The 19,704-nt window shown below is 34.6% G+C and overlaps 1 protein-coding gene and 1 long non-coding RNA gene across 4 annotated transcripts in view; both read left to right on the top strand.

Annotated features, from left to right (window-relative positions):
• Positions 1 to 19,704, top strand: part of LRP1B (LDL receptor related protein 1B) — a 1,825,680-nt gene that overhangs the window by 485,144 nt on the left and 1,320,832 nt on the right. The window lies entirely within an intron of this gene.
• Positions 1 to 19,704, top strand: part of LOC140611943 (uncharacterized) — a 106,465-nt gene that overhangs the window by 53,677 nt on the left and 33,084 nt on the right. For 2 of the 3 annotated variants that reach the window (XR_012013255.1, XR_012013256.1), the window contains exon 2: positions 12,099 to 12,187. The exons of the other annotated variant lie outside the window; for it this stretch is intronic. This is a non-coding gene — a long non-coding RNA (uncharacterized lncRNA). The remainder of the gene's footprint in view (positions 1 to 12,098; positions 12,188 to 19,704) is intronic. 3 annotated transcript variants of the gene reach the window in all.

The raw sequence follows: 19,704 nt of genomic DNA, 5'->3' as shown, positions 1-19,704 counted from the left end.
GCACAGACAATGGGAGACCTAGAGGAAAGAATGAACAAGTTGTGATATTGAGGCAGCTCTGCCCACAAAACTACACTTCTGAAAATAGTTTATAATAGAATCCCCATGTTCATCTCACTCCAACTTAAAAAAAAAAAAAAGTGCAGACTACTATCTCATTATCTCAAATATATGTGTTCCCCAGTTTATAGGTGTGAATGGAATATCCTTTACCTCTCACCTCCTTTCCCTTAGCCAACCTAGAAGATGCACCCTGGGTGAACACAATTTTCTGAAGTCTGTAGACTGAGGAAGTTACTTCTGTCACGTTAGTTATTGCATTGCCTATAAATCAAAGTAATTTAAAGAGGGCCAGCCTTCCAGTCATGCCACTGCTGATTTCTAGGTTACTGGTGCTGCAAGTGTGGCCAAATAATGTGTCAGACGTTAGAATAGACAGCAGCTTTTGCTCGGCAAATTATTAATTCTCAGATGTCTACTTTTTAATTTCCCGTACATTTCAGATCAACATTCTCTCCCACCCTTAACAGTATTCCTTCAGCACATTTTTCATGCCTTTTCCAATAAGTTGGCCATTATGTTTGTCTTTTAACTGTGAGGTTAACATTGTTCTCTCCTCACCCTTTAATTCTATTGGCGATCAGTGCTTTTACTGCATGATTTATCTAGGTTTTATGTGGCTTGAACCAGAGTTGACTCAGTTTAGGTAGAAAAGACTTTCTACAAAATGGACCTTGTCATTTTAATCTCTCTAAGAACAGTTTTATTATCTGCTATTTCATTTTGTGGTTAGTGCCACTAAACCTTATTTTGTGTTCCAAGGGGCTTTGCTTATCCCTCCCATATGAGGCGTAAGAGCTATGATGCTCTGGCTTTCATTCTTTATTTTTCCTTCAAGCTTTTCTCATGCCATCCCTCTTCTTTTTCATATCCTCTATGACTTCTTCTTTCTAAAATTAATAGCTTGCCCAGGATTGTGCTACCTAGGAAAATATCCACCTCCAAGTGATTTAAGAAAGCCTGTATATTTTGTTCCTGACACTCCTGTTAAGATCGCAGTCATTTTCTTACGTGGAGTACTGTCATGTAGGTAATCAGAAAAGTACCCCCCCACACACATACACACACATACTTTCCTTTGTGCCTTGTTTTATCTATAAGCATGTGTGTCCCAGTTTTTTTTTTTTTTTTTTTTGCTTGGAAATTTGTAGACACACCCCCCCTCAACAGCATGGTCTGGAAAACACTTACTTAAACATATGTAATCCCCACAACAACACTTTAAGATTGGCAAGAGTATGCTGCTTCCCTCATTTGTAGATGAGGAACCAGACTCAGAGAGTTAGTGAACTATCAAGCGTCATATAACAAGCAAACGGCAGAGTAGAAAGTCTGTTGTCATTTCAAATCCAGACTTTTTTTTTTTCAAGCTACACTGACAGATTACACTTGCTAAAATGATCTTCCGTGTTGGATTGCACACACATTTCAGGAATCTAGCTTCATAGCAAAGTAAAATAACTTCTTACTTTAACCTAAAACAACTTTTCAACAGTACTATGGACAATTAAAATGTAAGATCATTGAATAGTATTAATTCTTACTCTGGGTCCCCTGCAGAAGCATTCGGGACTCAAGACTATTGCTTGTTTCTATTTTGCCATTTTTCACCCAGGCATATTATCTTTCATTGTCTAGTAATATTAGAGGCTGTAGCATGTACATGAAAAATGCCTGTGGAATATAAGCCTTCATAATGCCATTTTATGGGGTAGCTTCCTTGGGAGATAGTTAACTGCTATTGGTTATTAGAATTATAGCACTGCATTTAAGAGTTGAAAGTGAATTTTAAAGTGTTTGGGAAGCATCCCTAATTCAAAGCCAGTTTTATTATGTTTTAAAATAGATTCTACAGTTCACTAATCTAAAATACAAACTACATACCCTATAGTGAAAGTAAGATGAATATTCAGTGCAGTATTTAGTTTTTAAGTTAATTATGGCATGCTCACGCCTTTCTAAAATCTTAATTATTAAGCTATGAATATCAGTGTTGGGGACACCTGGAAACTCATAAACTCCAGTGCATAGTATCTGAATGCAGATATTTAAAAAATGAAACATATTAGATTAGATCTCAGTAAAATACACCTAATGATACAATTATTATTGCCAGTACTTTAAATAAATGAAATTTAAATTATTGCAGAGGAGTCCAATTTTCTCAATAGTGAGGAGAAAAAGATAATTGAAAGTTAATGAATAATAGAAAGTATACCTCGATTCAAAGTGTTTATAGCTATTGTTTGCCTCAGTGGGTATTTAGTAAACTAACTTCAGCTCTCTTTTTAACAAACAATTTAACAAACATTTATTGGGCTTATACTACTATGCACCAGACCCTGAAGATACAAACTCGGCTCCCCACCATTAAACAACCTAAACAACCCCCACCACCACCACCACAGCAACACTCTCATTTGGACACAACACTCTGTGTGAAGAATGAGATGAATGAAAAGTATTGTGAGGATAGCAATGAAATATAGAGATTTATTCCGATTCTATTAGCAGTGGGGTTGAAGTATTTTTTGGGAAAAAAAAATATAGAAGGTACCACAGGATCAAAGCTGAAGGATGACCAGGAAGGACAAATCTGATAGAATGAAAAGAAAATTAGATTTGGGTAACCTACAGTCTGTATAAATCTATCTTTTACTCATAGGGACATTAAATCTTTTGTCAGGTAAAAACAAAATATGTTTAGTATACTCTAAATCAAAATAATAGACTTAGTATTAGATTTAAATATTTGCAGATCTTGGATGAATATATCTGTAATTACTGTCATTGTCAGCAACTCATAAAGGAAACTCATGGATTTAGAATTAGAAACTGGTTCTTTTTTTTTTTTTTTTTTTAGAAAGTGGTTCTTAACTTCAGAAGGAATATGGGGATGTGGGCATGAATTTCTCTATAGTGTTCTGTTTTTGTTGTGATTGACGCTGTTGAAGACCAAGTAAATTATTGCAGGTGATTAAAGTCATTGGTTTACAATTCAGTCTGGCTCAAAGCTTCTTTCGTAAGTCATCATTTCCAAGGTGAATGCTTCCGGTGTGAGTTTTCAGGGTTGGGAAACATGGTTGTGTTTTCCTTTCCTCGTTGCATTATATCTGTCCTGTGAGCTGACCAGGCAAGTCTTAGAATGTAAGTTTGTAGCAGGGTAAATAAGTAACAAAGTGGAGGTTACAAGGGAAAGGGGAACTTTGTAAAAGCACATTGTATAAAAAATGTTAAGTATTTTCTTTCTTTTTTTTAATATATATATTTTTTTAATTTATTTATGATAGTCATATAGAGGGAGAGAGAGAGGCAGAGACATAGGCAGAGGGAGAAGCAGGCTCCATGCACCTGGAGCCTGACGTGGGATTCGATCCCGGGTCTCCAGGATCACGCCCTGGGCCAAAGGTAGGCGCCAAACCACTGCGCCACCCAGGGATCCCAAGTATTTTCTCATTTATTAGCTTGGATCTTGACTAGGAAGGGGAGGTTTTCCTGTAATAATCTTGAAGTGATTCTTTAGTAGGAAATCTAAGAAAGATAAGAATCATTTGAGTGGCAACTCACACAATTAACTGAGATAAAGTAAGCAATATATACATTCCAATTGTGCTTGACAAGCAAAAATAGATGCAGAGAATTTCAGAAATTATTTGATAGGATTCTGGTATTAGGACTCCTGGTCAGTGAGGAACCTGTGGAAAACACTTGTTTCAAAATATGGCTATTGTAGCACGTCCATTCTGATCCAGCTCACATTCTTGCTTCTCTGATGGTGTCCTACTTCCCCTGATGCTCTCCCCAGCGCAGTGCTACTGCTAATCCCATTCTTACTTAACCTTTGCTTTAAATATATTTGATATTTTATATTTCCAATATCACGTGAGCTTTCGAATTACTTGCTGATGCTGACTCGTGAGCTCTGGAACCATTACTCTGTGCGGGTTTGCATGCTGCCTTCTGCTTTTGTTGACCTTGGCCTCGTGTGTTACCTGAAACTCTACTTGTTTGTTTACATGCTCAATTTTCAAAATGTAGAAAAGAGAGCCTCAGATCATGCACGTATTTTTTTGCCCAAGAGTCATAGTAGATGCTTTGCTAGCCCAGTGACTTCATCCATTTTTTCATCCATCATGGTGTCTTCCCCTATAATAGTATGTATACTCCAAATAGCTTACCTTAATTAGCATATTTTAACTTCCATTGAAGACCTGATATCTAATAGTGGTTTCTATAATTTTGCACAAGGAACATATGCATTTCTTGGTACTCTTTGGTTGCCTTAGCTTCATTCTCAAAAACTTGTGTCCTATATATATTATTTCTAATGATTTTGTTAAGCTTCTTGTTTTTCCTTCTACTGACTAATCCATTAATCTCTCATTCTTACCCCAATACTTTGATGATGCAGCTTTATCAAGCCCATGTGCGCTGTACCATTGTACACATCTTTGCCTTAAAAACAAGTTTACGTGAATGTATTCACAAGGCAAAATTCTAAGCAGTACAGAATTATACAAAACATTCTGGTGTCCCTTCATTTCTTCCCCACCTCTCATTCCCTTTCTCAGAACTAACCATTTGCTAGTTTAGAATATGTTTTTTGAGGCATCTTTCTGTGTATTTGCATATATACATATGTATGCAATATGAAATAGATATGTTAATTTACATAAACATATGTATTGTTCTGTAATGTACTTTATTCATTTATCCATATGCTCCATAGGTGATTATATGATAATACATAAACTCCCACTTCATTCTTTTTAACAACTTGAAGTATTTCATAATGGAAATTATGCATTTTTTAGCCACTTTCTTACTGTAAGATCTTTAGTTGGGTTCACATTTTTTTTTTTTTTTTTACCATTCATAGAGTAAAACAATGAACATTCTTGTCAGAATGTGTTGATATTATATGTGACACATATTCTGATAATTTCAGGACTAAATCCCTACAATTGGAATTCTTGTGTCAAATATTTTATAATTCTAATTTTGAGAGACACTGCCAGTTACCTTACAAAAAGACTTTACCAATTTATACAAAAACTGTAAGTTTCAACATTTGATATTATTTACCAATTAATCTATGATTTTGCCAACTCTGTGAATGAAAATTTATATTTTGTTGTTTTAAAGTACATTTTCCTTGTTACTGAGGTTGAATTCATTTATTTTTTTTTTAAATTTTTGTTTATTTATGATAGTCACACACAGAGAGAGAGAGAGAGGCAGAGACACAGGCAGAGGGAGAAGCAAGCTCCATGCACCAGGAGCCCGACATGGGATTCAATCCCGGGTCTCCAGGATCGCGCCCTGGGCCAAAGGCAGGCGCTAAACCGCTGCACCACCCAGGGATCCCGAATTCATTTATTTTTGTACATTCAACTTATTTTATGAATTCCCCAATACCTATATTATATTGTTTTCTACCAAGTTATTCTAACATAATAAGAGTTTTCATATATCTGATATTAATTTGTACATACCACTGATTTAGTGGTGACTACTATCATAGTAATATATATTAGTTATTTTTATATTTCTTCTTTATACAAGTAGATATTAAACCTCATTAGTTCAGAGTCCTTTTATATCTTTTTTATCATGTTCAGTACTCAATGTAGACACAAATAGGCACTTAATATTGATTGTCAATTGACTATAGAGGCTACAGTGGAAAAATTAAGACAATGGTCACTAGTAAAATGCTGCTGGCTCAGTGAAGCTCTGTGTTATTGGGTGACTTATTGGTTCAGAACATAGAAGGATAGTGGATGAAAGGGACCCATAAACTCAGAAATATGACTATTAATTTTGGTCTGTTAGTCTCTCCATATGTAGTTCATTATTTTGCACATTCACTCATCAAACAATGAGTTTATCCTCACTCATTAGTTTAGCTATTTCCATGATAATACATATGGAAAGGTGGGATAACCAAAATATTTCAAAGGCTTCTCTCAGGAAGTCATGTCTTAAATGTTATTCTATAGGGTAGCACACCAAAGCCAACTAAAGAATTTGGACACATTCTATTTCTCATATCACTCATTTTGCATAGTTTTTTTTTAATTAAATTAAATTTATTTTTTTAAAGATTTTATTTATTTATTCATGACAGAGAGAGAGAGAGAGAGAGTTAGAGAGCAGAGACACAGGCAGAGACAGAAGCAGGCTCCATGCAGAGAGCCCGATGTGGGACTGGATCCTGTGACTCCAGGATCATGCCCTGGGCTGAAGCCAGGCACTAAACCGCTGAGCCACCCAGGGATCCCCTTTTTTCAAATTTTAATTCATCCTTTATTTAATAAAACATCTCCCCCCTACATATTTTTAAGCACATGAAGTTATGCACAATTTGCATGTAGATGTCAATGTTGCTAAGTGAATAGGGAACTGGTTTTCTCAGGAAGAAGGGATATATTCTAGGTTCAAGCAAATATAGTAATAGCATTTTTTTTAATGGTTCACCATTTCTCTTACTCCTAGCTAGCCTATACTTCACTTCTAAAAACCTTATTAGCTTATTTGCCATGTTCTAAGGTAATATCCAGTGTGTTCCATCTCTAGTCAAGGAGACATGGTTTGTGATTTGGAAGATTATGGCTTTCTCTAAATTACATTTTAAAAGACTTTGGGCTATTTGTAATCAGTATTATCATGCAGGTCATTGGAGAAACTGTCTTTCTCACCCATCTTGTACATACAGTCCCAAAACAGCAATCTTTAATTTCTTTATCTAGGAGGGGAAGGAGGTTGGGAGATGGATGGAATAAAATATTTCTCAAAGCTATCCTTGATGGTATGTGTATGTGGTTGTGGTTTTGGCTAGAGAGAGCTAAATATATGTTCTCCAATCAAGTTCAAGTCGATTCCTCATATAAAATCCTTAGAGATATTCACAAGTATCAATGGTCACTTTACAATAATTACAATAAATAATTTAAATGAATAATAAATGTTTTAGAATGTCTCAGCTTTCAATGGGAAATTGTATTGACAGGAAAAATCAATGATCCAGCCAAACTTCCCTGGATCACTCTGAATGGAAATGGACCATTACAATCATGCCACCAAGAGTCTGTCAAAATTCAAGAAAGATAAATAATTTATTAATTTAATATAAAAATAGCAGGGATATTAGTTGTACACAACTTTTAAATGTTAGAGCTACATTTTTATATATGGTATATATACTCCATATAATACTTACAACGCACAATTGATGTGAAAATATAATTGTTGAAATATTTTAAGAGGAACATTGAAATATATGGGAGGAACAATAGGTTGAAATGAAGAAATCTTCAGTTTTTAGCACCTGTTGCTACAAGCTACTTCAGTAAATTAAAAGAATGTCACTCATTTTTTCTAGACATAGTTTTTTTTTTTCCATCCCTAAAAGAGAGGGCTTGAACTTGGCAATATTCTAAAATCCCTTCTATCTGTTAAATTCTATAAAGGAGTGTAATTTTACTATTTTAAATGATTACAAAGGTTTATAGTTTTTATAGCTTTGCTTTTATGACACCTTGTTGGTCATATCTGTGATTTATTCCATGCAAAGTCCTGCTCAGGAATACAGCTATCCAATTATAATATTGTTTTGGTGGAAAGAGAACAATATGTTTTAAGATGCACCTTTTTTTGATAGAATTTATATGAGCACATTATATCAGAAATGGGCACTGCTAGTGTACTTTAGTTTCTCTCAGAGCTCATTCTCCCAGTAGGCTTGTTTGTTCTCTGAATACTCTTTATCTTGAGATTGCATGGAGGAAGAAAAAAAAAAGTGTAAGGGAAATAATTACTCATGTTTAATGATTTCAACTAAAGTTCTGTAGCTAATCTCTTTGGAATTGTGATCAAGGGTATTAAATTATTGGTTCTCTTTTCCTTTCTTTTGACACAAATGTTTAAATGGAAACAAGTGTATAACATGAATTCTGTATTACTCTCTGCTATGTTAATCCAACAACTTTAGCATATGTGGTTAATTTTCTTTAGATGCTTATTTTTTACAGTTTTCCTTCTGAACTCCAGCAGTCTTTTAATGTAGTGTGAGTGTGCATGTGAATATTCATACAAATAAGTAAATGTTTAATGGGCACAATGTTTCTGTTTCTGATGATGAAAAAGTTCTGAAAATGGATAGTGATGAGGCACAACATGGTGAATGTACTTAATGCTACTGAATTGTACATTTAAAAGTGGTTAGAATGATAAATTTTATGTTAGAATATTTTACTACAATAAAAAAATAGTATAGCAAGACCATTGCATTAATTACGTCTGGAGTTATATTGGTAAATTCAAAGGAAGGCACTTCCCTAGAAAATAAAGACTTAGAAAATACTTCATATCTAATATTTGAGGCTAACTTTTTTTTATGCTGGATTCTAGATTCCTAACTATCCCCAAGCAAGTCTGCAGTAATAATGATTTGAAAGTAATATCTCTGTCTCAAGGGTGTGATGACCTCTGTGGGTCTATTAATTCCATATCCATATACATGTTTATAGTTCTTTCCTTATAACCAGAATATTCACCTCTGTCATTTTGATGATATGGATGTGAATGGAATACACAATTACAGTCGTTAGAGCAAGAACAGACCAACTCAGAGTACTAGCATCCCCACAGTTTTGCAAAGCTTTTTCCTTTGAGATATTATGTATTAGTTTTCCTATGCTTACAAGAGGCTAACTATCACCTTATTCTCAGGGATAACAAAAGCAATATACAAATGAAGGGGTACAGAGGGATATCCAAAATGCTGTTCACATGGGACATTCTTAATTTGAAGAAGAAAGTCAATTTGATAGTACAGGAAATGTCAAAATCATAAATAGATTCGATCCTTATTAAAGCCAGAACATCTTTAGAAGGTAATGTATTAGGCTATTGTTTTCATTTATGATGGTATGGAAAAGGATGATGGTCCTGTCCAAGAGAAAGGCTTTATGCTTTTGTGAAACTCCTGCAGCACTTAACACAATACATTCTCACAGTATGCTCTCTATGAATATTTCATTATTTAGCCTAATTGACACAGAGCTAGGCCAACTTTGTGAAACATTGATCAATTTTCATGTCATGGTTAACTGGTATCTCTCTAGCTTCATTTCCTCTGCATTCCTGCATTAAATCCCCAATTCTATTTGGCATTATGTCCCAAAAAAACTTAATATTAAAAGCCTCTCTCTATTCTCAAGCAGCTTATTTGTAATTTGAAACTGTGTATTTTAAACCAGACTTGGGGAATAACTTCAAATCAAACCTGTATTTTGTGTAAAGATTGAACAGTATGGTGCTAACAATTCTCATCAGTCTGAATTTCTTCAGGAAGTATTTAGGATATAGAAATAATATAATGAACTAGGCTTAGTCAGGTAAGATTACACTGACAGGTTAAAATGGGGTAGCCACAGTGAGAGAACAAGCCTCAAGGATGGTAAAGAGTAACAGATACTGAAGGAAATAATGACACGAGCCAGATGTCTGAATTGAGTGATGGAGAATTGGAAATATTCACTTGCTAATCATTCTTTTAAGTGTTGAGTTTTTAACCATTTTGTAAATACTAGTAATGATTTTTTTTCTCCTCTAACACATTTTCTCAAATGCTTTCACAGTTTACTACAAGGTACTTAAAATTTGGTATTTGTAGCCTATAGGTAATATAAAAAAAGTCATAAGATAGGGTTATGATCACAATATAGTAATGACCCTCTAGGAAAAGTAGAGTACTGTAATATGAATCTTAGGGGAAATAATCATACAGATGCAGAAACGTAAGGCATAATTAGAAGTTAAAAGAGATTAAAGAGCACTTCAGAAAGGTAATGCAATATGCATGTTTGATAGTAAACTGCACAGTAAGGGAAACACTGACTGGTAATTCAAATCGTGACTGGAGACAGTGATTTCAACATCCCTTGTGCATGTTTTATCATCGTAGTCACTAATTAACTAGTGGCTTTTTCCTCTTTTGTGTTGACAGCATGATTTGCTGTAGCTTTCAGATTTTACTCTATCTGATTAGTCTGAAGCAAGAGGTTGGGGAAATTTTTGCTAAATTAAAATGAATGGGGCGCCTGGGTGGCTCAGTTGGTTAAGTGTCTGACTTCGGTTCAGGTCACGATCCGGGGGCCCTGGGGTGGAGTTCTGTGTCTGGCTCCCCAGTCAGCAGGAAGTCCGCTTGTCTCTCCCCCTCACCTTCTGAAGCCTCTCCCTCTGCTCATACTTTCTTTCTCTCAAATAAAGAAATAGAATCTTTAAAATGAAAAAAGCCAAACAAAAACTCCATAAAAGACTAAAATGGAATTCAAGTAGGAACCGGTAGTTCAAGATGTAAGGAGGCTTCTGAGTACGACAGTTCAAATCTGTTAAAGAATCCACTACGAGGATTTTTGTCTGGAAGTTTGATTTTATTTCTGCAGGTTTGCTTAAGAGACTTTCTGTTCCTTTATGCTAGTGACTTAGTACTTTTTCTAACGGTCTCATTCGTTTTACCTTTGCCTTGAGCATCCTGGAAATCAATACAGTTGGCACACTCTGTTCTGTGCTCAACACCTGTAGTTTCCTGCATGTGATGGTTTGAGAATCTGCAGATGCTTCTTAATCTGAGAGCCACAGTGTGGCCCGTTTGTCCAATATAACATTTTCCAAAGCAGCAGGGAACGTTAAGCTACTGCTGTGGGGGGTAGAACATTGCCTTTTGTTAGCCATAGGGTGCAAGAGAGCTTGGATGAGGTTAGAATATTATTTTTGTTTTTGTGGGTGCTTTTGAAGATTGTATTGATCCAGCTTATGAATGCCTTGACATGGGGTGGGATTGCTCTTCTCTCGTGCCATTTTTTTCTTTAGCTTGTTAGTGACTTCCCTCTTGGTGGGAGCAGAGGATTTAATCAAATAGCTGGCTGGGAATCCATTCTCTGCAAGGGTCACATGAAGGATATGGATTGTCTATCGCAAGAGAGAGAGGATTTGGCCACAGCCCTGGTTTGATATATTAACCTTAGATTCCACTCTCTCGGTTTGAAGTCCAATTACCAAAACGGCTGGTTAAACAAACCCAAGTTACACTTAGAGTTAAAGCTAAAAAATATCAACCTTATAGGATTTGCAGGAGGTGGAAAGGAGGAAGCAGGGCAAGAATCTTGCTCAGAAGGGATACACAGAGTAGAAGCAACACTACCTAAATGATTTCAAATCTTTCTTATATTATTTTAACTATTTATTTAGAGAGTGTTCCAGGCACTGGAAATAAAGTCATGGTGATGGATTCGTGCATCCATGGAGCAGACATGATCCCTTAAGAGTTTACTACTTAGAAAGTGCAGCTACCAAACATCAAATTTAAAGTATTATAAGGGAGTGTTGGCAACCTAATCTCTTCTGGGGATCAGAGAAAACTCTCCATGAGAAATGATGTCTAAATTGGGAGATGTGGAGATGGTAGGAGAACTTCACGTAACTTACTGCATTTAGTTTTCATGATTTCTTACCACTTCTCTCATACCATCCCCATCTCTCTCCCTCCTCACCCCCCGGAAATGGCTTTAGTAAATGGAGGGTGAAATGCCATTGGGCATGTAATATATTAGGAAACTGTGAATCTAAGTTTTCCAAAGACCTTTAAAAGTCATTAGTCATAGTAAGTTTGAAAAACTTCAGATTTCACTGAGAGATCTAAGTCTCCAAAGAAGTAATATGACCTTTGGACACCATGTTTCTCATCTTTAAATGATGACAGTCCTTATCTTAATGATGGGTTGGCAAATTAAATGAGATAGTCTGAAATCCTCATAAAATCCTTATTCGTAATAGACAATTATCATCACATCTCCCTTACCTCCCCCTCAAAGCAACCTTGCTTGAGGACTGAGGGATATTTATCTTACCCTGTTCACATGTTTATTATCCTTAAAATCCAGCTTCTTAAATTCTGGTGGGTCACTCAGCAGGAGAGTTCTGTTGAAAGACATCAGCTCTCCCATCAAGAAATTTGTTTTCTTATATTCTAGTCATCTCATACCTAATATTAAGAATGTGAACGAAGTTGGCTTCTGTGTGTACCAATAAGGAAACAGAAAGCTCAAGAAGACATACTAAGGTAATGACTTTTCTGAGACCTACCTCCTTTCTGAATTCAATGTAATATTTATCTCCATCAATCCATCAAATCAAGCAGAAAATTATGTCGTATTTACAATTTGGTATTTATCATCTGTTCTTACCGACATCACACAAAAAATGTTAGAGAAATGTCATTTACTTGTGATGCTTTTTTTGACTCAGAAATCTAGATGAAGATTCTTAAGTGAGTCTGCAAGTTTTAGAGTCTTAGAATCCTATTCCCTGATCAGACCTTTGTTTCTTTTTTTCTCCCACTCACCTAATGTGAACTACCTCTAAACCTTCCAAAATGTCAAATTATTGCCATATTATAATTTATTTTTTAAATAGACTTTAGTTTTTAGAACAGATTTAGGTTTACAGCAAAATTAAGAGGAAGATACAGAGATTTCCCATGTACTCCCTACTCCCAGGCATGCATAGTGTCCCCATTATCAACATTCTCCAACAGTGTGGCATATTTGCTAAAATTGATGAACCTACTCTGACACATTATCATCACCCGAAGTCCGTATTTTATCTTAAGGTTTATTCTTGGTATTTTACACCATCTTCCTCTCTCCTTCCCTCCCTTTCTCCTTCCCTCCTGCCTTTTTTTCCTTCCTTCCTTCCTTCCTTCCTTCCTTCCTTCCTTCCTTCCTTCCTTCCATCCCTCCTTCCTCTGTTTATTTTAATATTATTATATGGGTTTTGAACAATTTAAAATGACATGTGTCCATCATTGTATTGCCATACAGAAGAGTTTAGTTGCCCTAAAAATCCTCTATGGTCTACATTTTCATTCCCCCACCACCCCCTTACCTTTGGCAGCCATTGATTCTTTTACCATCTCCATGGTTCTTGGCTGGAATCATACAGGATACAGCCTTTTAAGATTGGCTTTTTTGGGCAACCCAGGTGGCTCAGTGGTTTAGCGCTGCTTTCAGCCCAGGGTGTGATCCTGGAGACCTGGGATCGAGTCCCATGTCAGACTCCCTGCATGGAGCCTGCTTCTCCCTCTGCCTGTGTCTGTGCTTCTCTCTCTCTCTCTCTCTCTCTCTCTCTCTCTGCATCTCTCATGAATAAATAAATAAAATCTTAAAAAAAAAAGATTGACATTTTTTTACTTAGTAATGTTCATTTAAGTCTTCTTTATGTCTTTTCATGGCCTGATAGTTTATTTCTTTTTAGTGCCAAATAAGATTCTATTGTCTAGATATAGCACAAGTTATCCATTTACTTACTGAAAGACATTTGGTTGCTTCCAAATTCTGGCAGTTATGAATAAAACTGTATACATATCCATGCACAGGTGTTTTTGTGGGCATGAGATTTCAGTTCATTTGGCTCAATACTAAAGAGAGTGACTGATGGATCATATCCTAAGGGGATTATATTGTCTTTCAAAGTTGTCATATCATATTGCATTTGCAACAACAAAGCATGAGAATTCCTGAGGGTTGCTTCGCATCCTCATCAACATTTACTGTTGTCAGTGTTGTAGATTTTGGTCATTCTCATATGTGTATATTGGTATCTCATTGTTTTGATTTGCAGTTCCCTAGTACTGTATGCCATTGAGCAGTTCCCTAATGCCATAAGCTTATTTGCTATCTCTGTGTGTATCTTCTTTGATGAGGTATCTGTTGAGGTCTTTTGCCCATTTCTTAAATAGGTTGTCCATTTTCCTATTTTTGAACTTAAAAGACTTGTGTATTTCAGATAACATTCCTTTATGAGATATATCTTTTGTGAATATTATCTCTCAGGCTGGCTTATCTTTTCATTCTCTTGATACTTTCACAGAACAGATTTTAATTTAATTTTAATGAAGACCAACTTGTCAATTATTTCTTTCATGGATCATAACTTCGGAATTGTATGTAAAACATCATTGTCATACCCAAGGCCATCTATGTTTTCTCCTATGTTATCTTCTAGGAGTTTTACAATTTTGCATTTTAGATCTAGGTCTGTGACCCATTTTGGGTTAATTCTTATGTTGAGTGTAAAGTTTGAGTCTAGATAATAAATACTTTTGCATGTGAGTGGCCAGTTGTTGAGAAGACTATCTTTGCTTCATTATATTGCCTTTGCTCCTTTGCCAAACATCAATTAACTATATTTATGTAAGTCTCTTTCTGGGTTCTCATAATTTATTTTTCATGTTCATTTCTCTCATGTGTTGTGAGTTTCATAAAGAACCATATGATACAGTAGCCTCTGTGTGCCTATGACCCTAATATAGGAACTAGATAAATATTTGTGATGTGAATCTCCCTATAAAATTAGAATGATTAATTTCTCCACTGAAAATATAATTAATATAAAGTTAAAAGTGTTCTCTTCATCTTCTGGAAATATGCAACATATAATTAGGAAATTCTCTAGATCTTCCCAAATTACCTGACCATATAAGTCTCCTGGGATATTTTTAGTCTTAAAGTTTCCCACAACTCTTTAAGGATGGGTCCTGGGTATCTGTTGCTGTTGTTTTTTAGTAAAAATCCCAGGCAGTTTTTATGCTCAGGTGCCATTAGGTAGCAACGATGCATGTGAAAAGTGATTGCAAAGTTCAAGGTATCTAATGTTGCAAGTAAAGAAATACTACATTTATTCAGTTTATTCATTCATTTACTTAGCAAACATGTACTGAGCTCTGAGTACATCATGTACTATGCCTGGGAAGAAAAGGTAAATTTAGTGACAGGTAAAAGGTTAAAAGAAATGGGCAAAGAGTATTTGGAAAGATTGAGGAAGATTCCATATAATAGATAATATTTTTATCATATCCTTAGTATGTTTTTCATCTGACTTTCTTTTGACTTTTCCTTAGCCCTAATTAGGATGGATATATGATCCAACATACTTTTTTAAAAAGTCCATTATCTCAGGCAATTGAAATATCCTATCATTGAGTATAACGTTAATTACATCATTCAAGGTACCATTCCAGGTTTGAATAATTACATACATTTCTGCTGAATCATATTGGCATTGTGTTGGTGCCCTGTTGAAGACTTCATCAGCTGAATGAATTCTGTGACTTAAAAAGAGAGAAGGAAAGGACCAACAAACAGCATTTTACTTTGAATTACTATAAAAAGCTTAGAAAAGAAAATTGCTAGTAGGAGCAAAACACTTTTTTTTTTTACCTCGTTAACAATTATATATTTGAAAATGAGATAGGAATAATAAATAATATTGAAGTAAACTTTGGCTTTGAAAATAGTAATTATATTTAAATTGGAAATCTGGCAATATTATCAGATATATATATATATATATATATATATATAAAATCAAACATGCATATGCAATGCACGTATATATTATCAAACAGGTATACACACATGCACATGAAAAGATATTTATCAACAGCGTTTTTAATAATGTTTCATTCCAAAAGTAGAAGATTCTGAATAGTTCTAAAAAGCATGCATTAGCTACCCACAAATGAAGACAAACTGTGATTTTATGTTTTTTAAGAACATAACATCGGTAGTCTAGTCTTCTTATATTACTAGCCACTGATACTTTGGATGTGTTACTTAACCTCTCTGGGCATCACCCTTTTCACATATAGAATCTTACCGGATTTTTGCCATTTCTTCTACTTCAAAGTTCTGTAATATATTTACTGAGTATGTATGGCATTATGCATATGGCTGGTCTTCAATAAAAAATTTGTTTGAATAAATAAAGAACAACCTACACTCTACTAGCTGCCTTTAAGGGATCTTGTATGAAGATTTACTTACTGGGTAGATAGCTTCCTATAGACTATTTACATAAACATATATATGATATAAATTTTATTCCTTACATTCTGTGTATATATTATGTTCTAATAGTGTTTATGCATTAGACATCACAGCATGTCTCTCTATATAGCCCATTGAAAAGGGAATCAGAACTGTAATATAATTTGCCTTGCATGCCCATTTGGGAATGTCTAAATGACTATGATATTGTCAGGCAAAACTGAGGGTATTTTACTGTGAGTCTACCTAAGACCAAATTACAAAAGGCTGTGCTTCGAGAAGAGAGGAGATTGCTACCACGAGATCAGGAAAGATAAAACATAGGCAGTGTTTAGGCAATGATAGGAGATGGAGATATGTGTAAATTACTCCTTTTTTTTTCAGGGTATTCCTTCCTCTGGAATTCTCCTTGATTCAAATAATGAGCAAGGATTCCTTACATTTCTGAGTATCATTATCTGCCACTACTGTGTTGTTTTTTACCATCTTCACAACTTCTTCATATCAGTCAAGCAATTTATTAGGAGGAATTTATTGGAAGAATGCGATTGCTTCATTAATTCAGAATTTATTTATTTGGGTGTGGCCAATGTTAGTTAACGTTACTGCTTTCCTGAAAAGTAATTAAAAACAATTAAGCGACTGTAGCTTTGAAAACACTTTAAAATACACATTCTTAGTCGTTTGGTAAAGTACCTTTAGAAAATTGGGCACTTCCATTTCCAGTTGCTTTTTTTTTTTTTGAGTAATTTTAGCCAGTTCCAGCTGGACTTGCCAAAGTCTTCAAGGGCAAGTTGATGTCATGCTGAACCGTATGTGTTATGCTGATAATCAGCATCATTGGACCTGAAATACTGCCATCTTTCTTTTGTGTGATTGACCTTGTTATTTTAAAGGTAGCAGGGACAGGGGGAGGAATTTGGCAAAGCATTGAGAAATCAGAACACTTCATAGCTCAGCAGTTCATTCTAGACATTAAGGTCAGACCAGGTGCCAAATAATCTGACAAATTTGGAATGAGCATCAGGACAGCTACCTAAAGAATGTCAGAAGTTCACAATGTCACCATAGCAGCACAAAAATAGGATAGCTAACTAGCAATCCTTTACATCATTTGGTTAATATTGTTTGCAGAAACAATGAACTCTTCCTGTTTATTTTCTGAAGAGGCTGTATGGATGTAGAACATGTCAATAAAAATGGATTCTTACATAGTCTGGGAATAGTTAATGCATCCATTTGTAATGGGAATCACTTTACTGATGTGATAGCAAGAAGTTTGAGTTCAAAGGGCACTTTCTAAGTAGATATATTGAAAGATATGCTGCAGAAAGCCATACTACCCGCTGATGTGCAAGTTCTAACAAGGAAGTTAAGTAGAGTAATTGACATGAAAGTCACACAAATCAAAAAGAATCCATTGTATCTTTATCCAACTTTTTAAAAAATGTACCATTCTAAGGTCTATAAAGGAATTTTAAACATTGGATACTTTACTGTGATGTTCACAGATGAGCAAATTTAAACATATAATGTACATTTTAATTCATGATATTTTTCCTAACCAGAAACAAATAGTGGAGATTATCCATTAATTAATTAAATCCCTTGATATGAAATAGGACAAATAATATTTTAGTTATTTTTATTGGTTCTATTTCTCCATTCCCCATATTTTCTTCGTTTTCAATCCCCTGAATATTTTCCTCATTCCTTTATTTTCACATCAAAGCCACAAAATCAAAATTGTGAGAGCACCTCTCACAAAATTGTCAGAATAACTATTCCATTTTCTGCTCTCCCCTAGAATAGAATAAAGATCTAACTAAATCTAAATATTTAATTTGTTACACACTTGCCTACTCTAGGAAAATATTGAGAAATATTACTGCCCAAATAACCCTTAATTTTGACATAACTGACATAGATCTTATAATTAAATTGGGCTTCTAGTTTGAGTAAATATGTCATGAGATCATTAATATCTAGAAAATTCATATTATTGATCAAGTCTTTGCATAACACTGATTATAGAAGTTTTGCTTAAATTTATCTGATCATTTAGTTCTAACTCAAGTGCTCTGGTATTTTCTGCCTTCTCAAATCACTATCACCCATGTAATAGGAAATGGTCAGAATTGACCATTATTTATATTCATTTTATTGTCAAAAATATTTAAAATTACTATAAAAGCCATAAATATTAGTTTCTCCCCTTTTACTTAATCTGTTTTTGCCAGCTGAGAAAGAACCTCAAAATACTGCATTGACTCAGTGGCATTATTACAGAGGATTAGAAACATAAATACTTGCACATGTATACAAAAGTATGAAGGATGGAGGTAGCCATTTATTGACCATAGAAACAATCCCAACATTTTGTTTTTCCAGATATAAACCCTGATGTAAATAAAGATCATTGTGCTATGGTCTGGCTGTTTTGTTCCCCTGGGAATACATGGCCTTAGACTTGAACAAATGAGAAGTACACCTCCTCTTACTAAAAGGTTAATGAAATTCTTCCTGACTTTTTGGAGGAAAGTTCAATTTGGGTTTTTGCCAAGATCTGGAAACTTTCCCAGTATGTCCAACTAACCTGAATGATATAAGTCACTTTAAAAATCAATAGTATAACCAAGACTTCAACTGAATGGGTTTTGAAAGGGTGTCTTCATTTAAATGTGTCCAAAAAAAAAAAAAAGTGGTAAAATTGGGACAAGAAAAAGGGAGAGATAACAACTATGGCTGTAATAAAGATTCTGGTTTCTATTATATTTTTACTGATTCAGTATATTTGAATTTTGTGTCAGTGGTATTGTGGCACTGGCACAATCATGAGTAATTCCAACAGAAAATAATCCCATCAAATATGTAAATATATCCAATGTAATCGCTTATGTAAAGTAAGAATTCTTTTTAAGTCAGTATAGTAATATAATAGTAATGTATATATAATATATATACTATATTATATATATTATATACATACTATATTATATATTATATATATAATATATTATATATAATATATATATATATACTATATTACTATACACACACACACACACACACACACACTGTATCATTTCCCTGTAGTATCTAATGTGTCTGGAATGAACTTAAAGAAGGAAAAGGAAATCTTTATTGATTCTTCCACATGCCACTTCTGTTTGTTTCATGGTCAAGGGGAATTAAAATTATCATCTTTAAGGAATGCACCCAGTCATGCCTTTATCAATTAGGTTGTTGAAATAATCAATGTTATATAACAGTTGTTTGAGAATCTGCTCCTGGAAAGGGAAAGTATATGTCACAAATTACTCCTTTACTAATCTTTACTGCAGTCCTTTCATGGATATGTAAGGTATATTGACTTTGAAAAACAGCCAATTATTAATATCATGAAATAATTATGTTAGATGATCATCAACATTAGCCCTTTAATCTGCTAATAGGGTAGTTTTAGAGTGGGTGGTCACTTGTTCTCAAGTTAGGGTACTACCAGAAGTTTTGTTTCCCTACGAGAGAAATAAATGCTATACCTCTGTTCTGCCTAAAGAATGTAGTTTAATCTCCTTCCCAAAGGAATCCATCCATCCTCTAATCTTATCTTCTATTTGTGGAGTGAAATTGCTGTTTTGCCACTCTGGTTGAACTAAGCTCCAGATAATTTGAATTCATTAATTCACAAACCCTCTTAGGGTTCTTAATAACTTATATTTTTAATATGTGGCAGGTTATTATACTTTTT

The sequence above is a fragment of the Canis lupus genome, chromosome 20, assembly GCF_048164855.1.
Source record: "Canis lupus baileyi chromosome 20, mCanLup2.hap1, whole genome shotgun sequence".
NCBI lineage: Eukaryota > Metazoa > Chordata > Mammalia > Carnivora > Canidae > Canis > Canis lupus.
Note: the sequence above shows the minus strand (reverse complement) of the source record. Positions and strands in the feature narration are given on the sequence as shown.